The sequence below is a fragment of the Bombus affinis genome, unplaced genomic scaffold (genome assembly GCF_024516045.1).
Source record: "Bombus affinis isolate iyBomAffi1 unplaced genomic scaffold, iyBomAffi1.2 ctg00001073.1, whole genome shotgun sequence".
Classification (NCBI taxonomy): domain Eukaryota; kingdom Metazoa; phylum Arthropoda; class Insecta; order Hymenoptera; family Apidae; genus Bombus; species Bombus affinis.
Window position 1 is genome coordinate 1 of NW_026109536.1, and position 7,973 is coordinate 7,973.

The following is a 7,973-nucleotide window of genomic DNA, read 5'->3' on the forward strand; positions in this document are numbered from 1 at the left end:
TGAAATTAAAGGTATTAATAAAATAATTTCAATATCGAAAATTATAAATGTTAATGAAATTAAATAAAATGGAAGTGAAAATGGTAAATTTATTTTTGTAATAGGGTTAAATCCACATTCATATGGAAGATTTTTTTCAAAATTAATTTTTTTAATTATTGATAAAAATTTATTTAAGAATAAAATAATTAAAATAATAATTAAATTTAATAAATAAAAAATTATAATATTAATTAAATATATTAAGTTATTTTAAATTTTTTAATTGGAAATTAATTGTAATAATTATACTATATATTTATTTAATTTATTAATAAAAATTAAATATAAGAAGATTTAATTTATTAAGATATAATAAAATATATAAATAAATAATCAAATTACATCTACAAAATGTCAATATCAAATTGAGAATTCAAAATTAATATGATGGATTGATGAAAAGTGGTTTTTACATATTCGAATAAAAGAATATAATAACATTAAAGTTCCAATAAGAACATGAATTCCATGAAATCCTGTTGATAAATAAAAAATTGATCCAAAGATTCTATCATTAATACAAAAAAATGAATTATAATATTCGAATATTTGTATAAAATTAAAATAAAATCCTAAAATAATTGTAAATATTAAATTTAAAATACTTGATTTTGATTTATTATTTAATAAGTAATAATGTCTTAATGTAACAGTAAATCCTGATGTAATTAAAATAATAGAATTTAATAAAGGAATTTCAAATGGATTAAAAAATTTAATTATAGAAGGAGGTCAAGAAAAATTAATTTCGATTGAAGGAGAAATTGAATTATGAAAGAAAGTTCAAAAAAATGAAATAAAAAAAAATAATTCAGAAATAATAAATATAATTATTCTAAATTTTATTATTGAAATAATTGATAATGAATGTATTCCTTGAAATGTTCTTTCTCGAATAATATCTCGAAATCACATTAGAGAAACTAAAATTAATATAATTAAGTTTATAATTATTAATATTAAATTATTTGAATAAATTCATAAAATTGTTCTTAATATTAAGTTTATTAAATTTATAGATGAAATAAGAGGTCAAGGACTAATAGTTACTATATGAAATGGAAAATTTTTTTTCATTTAATTTGATTCTGAGAAATATAATGTTAATAAAATTGAAAATACATAAGCTTGAATTAAAGCTATAGAAATTTCTAAGGTTAATAATATATTTTGAATAATTAATGAAATTGGGGATAATAGAAAAAAATTTATTATAAAATTTCTTAATAAAATTAAAATTAAATGACCTGAAATTAAATTTGCCGATAATCGAATAGATAAGGTTCAAGGTCGAATTATTAATCTAATTAATTCAATAATTACTATAAAATTTATTAAAAATTTTGGTGAATTTAATGGAACTAAATGTCTTAAAGTTTTAATAGGAAAATTAATAATTGAATAGATTATAAATCTTATTCATAAAGATAAAGATATTGATAAATTAAATAATAGATGTCTAGTTGATGTAAAAATGTAAGGAATTAATCTAAATAAATTTAGTAATATAATATAGATTATAATTCTTAAAAATATAATAATATTTATAATATATTTATTTGATATAATTATTTTGTATTCATTGAATAGATATTTAATAAATAATTTAAAAATTATTATAATTCGTGATGGAATTAGTCAATATATATTAGGAAAAATAATAATTGGTATAAATATAAAAATTCAGTTTAATTGAAAATAATTATTAATTGATGGATCAAAAGTTTCAAATAAATTTATCATAATCATTTTCATTTTTTATAAATAATTTTTTTTTTAAAATTTTTAATTTTAAAATTTAATATTATAGAATTTAATAAAATTATAATTGAAATTAAACAAATTATGCATATTAAAAAAATAATTAATCAATTAATAGGTATTATTTGTGGAATTCATTAGAAGTAAATTTTAATTACTATAATTGATTTAAAAGATCAATTCTTAATTTCAGACATCTAATGGAAGAAAAATAATAAATTAAATTATTAATTTTAGAATGACAGTCTAATGTTATAAATTAACTAATTTTTCATAATATTTTTTTTTTAATTCAATTTGAAAATAATTCATAAGAAGTTCTTTCTAATATAATTGGTATAAAACTATGATTTATTCCACAAATTTCTGAACATTGACCAAAATAAATTCCAGGACGAATACAAAATAAATTTAATTGATTAATTCGTCCAGGGATTGCGTCAACTTTAATTCCTAATGATGGAATAGTTCATGAGTGAATTACATCTATTGAAGATACAATTATTCGTATTGAAATTTTAAATGGAATAATTAATCGATTATCTGTTTCTAATAGCCGAAATTGATTTATAGATTCATAATTTAATATATATGAATCAAATTCATAATTATTAAATTCTGGGTATTCATAGGATCAGTATCATTGGTGACCAATTGATTTAATTGAAAAATAAGGATTTATAATTTCATCAATATAATATAAAATTTTTAAAGATGGAAAACAGATAATTATTAAAATAATTATAGGTGTTAAAGTTCAAATAATCTCAATAGTATGATTTTTTAAAAGATTAAGATTTAAAAAATTATTTAATGAAAAATCTATAATAAAAAATATTGTTAAAGTAATAATTATTATTATTATTATTATAGTTAAATTATGAAATGAAATAAGATTATCAGAGTAAAAAGAATTTGAATCTTGAAATAAAAATATATTTCATGTAGAAATTATTAATAAATTAATTAGATTTATTTGAATTTTAAATTCAGTTCAAAATATATTGATTTATTAAAATATTAATATTAATAAAAGAAAAAAATTGTCTTTATAGTTGAATTTTAAGTTCAAAGCACTAATCTGCCATATTAATTGTAAATATTAAATTATTATTATTATTATTATTATTTAAATAAATTATTTATTGAAAATATTTTTAATTTTATTTTTTGAAATTAATGGAATTTCTAATAATGAGTGATCATAAGGTGGATAATTATTTAATCATTCAAGTGATGATTGGTTAAATTTAAATAAAATTAATCGTTTAGAAATTAATCTTTCAAAAATAATAAAAATTAAAAGTAATAATCTATTTATTGAAATTATTGCTCCAATTGAAGAGATTAAATTTCAACAATAATATGAATCTGGATAATCTGAATATCGTCGAGGTATAGATATTAGCCCAAGAAAATGTTGAGGAAAAAATGTTATATTAACACCAATAAATATTATAACAAATTGAATTTTTAATCATTTTTGATTTATTATTAAACCTGTAATTATTGGGAATCAATGAATAATACTAGTAATAATAGCAAAGACTGCTCCTATAGATAGAACATAATGAAAATGACCAACTACATAATATGTATCATGTAAAATAATATCAATTGAAGAATTAGAAAGTATTACTCCAGTTAATCCACCAATTGTAAATATTAAAATAAATCCAATAGATCAAATAACTGTAATATTAAAATTTATTTTTGAACCATGATATGTAGCTAATCATCTGAAAACTTTAATTCCTGTAGGTACAGCAATAATTATTGTAGCGGATGTGAAATATGCACGTGTATCAACATCTAACCCAACAGTAAATATATGATGAGCTCAAACAATAAATCCTAAAAATCCAATTCCTAATATAGCATAAATTATTCTTAAATTTCCAAAGGTTTCTTTTTTACCTCTTTCATTTATAATAACTTGTGAAATTAATCCAAATCCAGGTAAAATTAAAATATACACTTCTGGGTGACCAAAAAATCAAAATAGGTGTTGATATAAAATTGGGTCTCCTCCTCCTATAGGGTCAAAAAATGAGGTATTAAAATTTCGATCAAAAAGTAATATTGTAATTGCTCCAGCTAATACTGGTAGAGATAAAATTAATAAAATTACAGTAATACATACTGATCATGAGAATAAATTAATTTGATCATAATTTAATGAAAAATTTTTTATTAATAAAATAGTTACAATAAAATTTAATGATCCAATAATAGAAGAAATTCCTGATATATGCAATGAGAAGATTGCAATATCAATTGATGGTGAAGAATGAAATAAATAAGAAGATAAAGGGGGATAAATAGTTCATCCTGTTCCTACATTAGGTGTAAATAAATTTCTTAATAATAATATAAATAATGATGGGGGTAATAGTCAAAATCTAATATTATTTATTCGAGGAAAAGCTATATCTGGTGATCCTAATATTAATGGAATTAAGTAATTACCAAATCCTCCAATTATAAATGGTATAACTATAAAAAAAATTATTAAAAATGCATGTCTAGTTACTAAAGAATTATAAATTTGATCATTATTAATTCATATTCCTGGATGACTTAATTCTATTCGAACTAATAAACTTATTGATGAACCAATTATTCCTGATCATATAGCAAAAATAAAATATATTATTCCAATATTTTTATGGTTAGTTGATATTAATCATTTTTTTATTAAGATTTATTAATTTATTAATATTTTTAATTTTGAAGATTAATAGTTTAAAATTAACTTAAAATCTTTTTAAATTTAATATTTAGTATTATGTCTGAAAAAGAAATAAATTGTAAATTTATTAATGAAAATTGAAATTTTTCTAATACTAATTAGTATTTATTTTTAATATATATATATATATATATATATATATAATAATAATAAATCAAATAAATATTTAATATAGTTTAAAAAAAAATTTTAAATTGCAAATTTAAGGATTAAATTATTAAATTTATATTAAATTAAGTTAAATAATATAAAGGTAAATGAATAAGTTATTAAAATGAATAAAGAAATTTTTTTAATATTAATAAAATTAATATTAGATATTTTATTAAATTTAAATTTTATAACGGATAACGATATATTTCATCCCTATATGACGTATAACGTCATATACTATTACGTTATAACCTATAACGTTGTACTGCATCACTATATGACGTATAACGTTATATACTATTACGTTATAAGATATAACGTTATATTGCATCACTATATCACTTATAGCGTTATATTGCATCACTATATGAAGTATAACGTTATATACTAGTACGTTATAACGCATAACGATATATTGCATCACTATATGAAGTATAACCTTATATACTATTACATTATAAGGTATAACAATATATTGCACCACTATATGACGTATAACGTCATATACTATTACGTTATAACCTATAACGTTATACTACATCACTATATGACGTATAACGTTATATACTATTACGTTATAAGGTATAACGATATATTGCATCACTATATGAAGCATAACCTTATATACTATTACGTTATAACGCATAACGTTATATTGCATCACTATATGACGTATAACGTTATATACTATTACGTTATAAGGTATAACGATATATTGCATCACTATATCACTTATAACGTTATATTGTTTCACTATATGAAGCGTAACGTTATATACTAGTACGTTATAACGCATAACGTTATATTGCAGCACTATATGACGTATAACGTTATGGAGTATTACGTTTTAACGTATAACGTTATATACTATTACGTTATAACGGATAACGATATATTTCATCACTATGTGACGTATAACGTTATATTGCATTACTATATGACGTATAACGTTATGGAGTATTACGTTTTAACGTATAACGTTATATACTATTACGTTATAACGCATAACGTTATATTGCATCACTATATCACTTATAACGTTATATTGCATCACTATATCACTTATAACTTTATATTGCATCACTATATGACGCATAACGTCATATACTATTACATTATAACTTATAACGTTATAGAGTATTACGCTATAACGTATGACTACATATTGTATCACTATATGACGAATAACGTCATATACTTTTACGTTATAACGTATAACGGTATATTGCATTACTATATCACTTATAACGTTATATAGCATCCCTATATGACGTATAACGTTATGAACTGTTACGTTATAACGTATAGCGTTATAGAGTATTACCTTATATCGTATAACGATTTATACTATTACGTTATAACGCATAACCTTATATTGCATCACTATATCACTTATAACGTTATATTGCATCACTATATCACTTATAACGTTATATTGTACCACTATATCACTTATAACGATATATTGCACCACTATATGACCTATAACGTTATGGAGTATTACGTTTTAACGTATAACGTTATATACTATTACGTTATAACACATAACGTTATATTGCATCACTATTTGACGTATAACGTTATATACTATTACGTTATAACGGATAACGATATATTTCATCACTATGTGACGTATAACGTTATATTGCTTTACTATACGACGTATAACGTTATGGAGTATTACGTTTTAACGTATAACGTTATATACTATTACGCTATAACGGATAACGATATCTTTCATCACTATGTGACGTATAACGTTATATACTATTGCGTTAGAACCTATAACGTTATACTGCGTCTCTATATGACGTATAACGATATATACTATTACGATATAAGGTATAACGATATAATGCATCACTATATGAAGGATAACCTTATATACTATTACGTTATAACACATAACGTTATATTGCATCACTATATGAAGTATACCCTTATATACTATTACATTATAAGGTGTAACGCTATATTGCACCACTATATGCCGTATAACGTTATATACTGTTACGTTATAACGGATAACGATATATTTCATCACTATGTGACGTATAACGTTATATACTATAACGTTATAAGGTATAACGATATAATGCATCACTATATGAAGTATAACCTTATATACTATTACGTTATAAGGTATAACAATATATTGCACCACTATATGACCTATAACGTTATGGAGTATTACGTTTTAACGTATAACGTTATATACTATTACGTTATAACGTACAACGATATATTGCATCACTATATGAAGTATAACCTTATATACTATTACGTTATAAGGTATAACGCTATATTGCACCACTATATGCCGTATAACGTTATATACTGTTACGTTATAACGGATAACGATATATTTCATCACTATGTGACGTATAACGTTATATACTATAACGTTATAAGGTATAACAATATAATGCATCACTATATGAAGTATAACCTTATATACTATTACGTTATAACGTATAACGTTATATTGCATCACTATATCACTTATAACGTTATATTGCATCACTATATGATGTATAACGTTATATACTATTACGTTATAAGGTATCACGTTATATTGCATCACTATATCACTTATAACGTTATATTGCTTCACTATATGAAGCCTAACGTTATATACTAGTACGTTATAACGCATAACGTTATATTGCATCACTATATGCCGTATAACGTTATATACTATTACGTTATAACGGATAACGATATATTTCATCACTATGTGACGTATAACGTTATATACTATAACGTTATAAGGTATAACGATATAATGCATCACTATATGAAGTATAACCTTATATACTATTACGTTATAATGTATAACGATATTTTGCATCAGTATGTGACGAATAATGTCATATACTCTTACGTTATAACGTATAACGTTATATCGTATCACTATATAACGTATAACGTTATATACTATTACGTTATGACGTATAACGATATATTGCATCACTATATGACGTATAACGTTATATACTATTACGTTATAAGATATAACGTTATATTGCATCACTATATCACTTATAACGTTATATAGCATCCCTATATGACGTATAACGTTATGAACTATTACGTTATAACGTATAGCGTTATAGAGTATTACCTTATATCGTATAACGATTTATACTATTACGTTATAACGCATAACCTTATATTGCATCACTATATCACTTATAACGTTATATTGCATCACTATATCGCTTATAACGTTATATTGTACCACTATATCACTTATAACGTTATA

General features: G+C 21.5%; 2 pseudogenes; both read right to left on the bottom strand.

Annotated features, from left to right (window-relative positions):
- Positions 1–643: 643 nt before the first annotated feature.
- On the bottom strand, positions 644–1,797 carry LOC126928558 (ATP synthase subunit a-like; annotated as a pseudogene).
- LOC126928559 (cytochrome c oxidase subunit 2-like) lies at positions 676–2,749 on the bottom strand (annotated as a pseudogene).
- Positions 2,750–7,973: the final 5,224 nt, after the last annotated feature.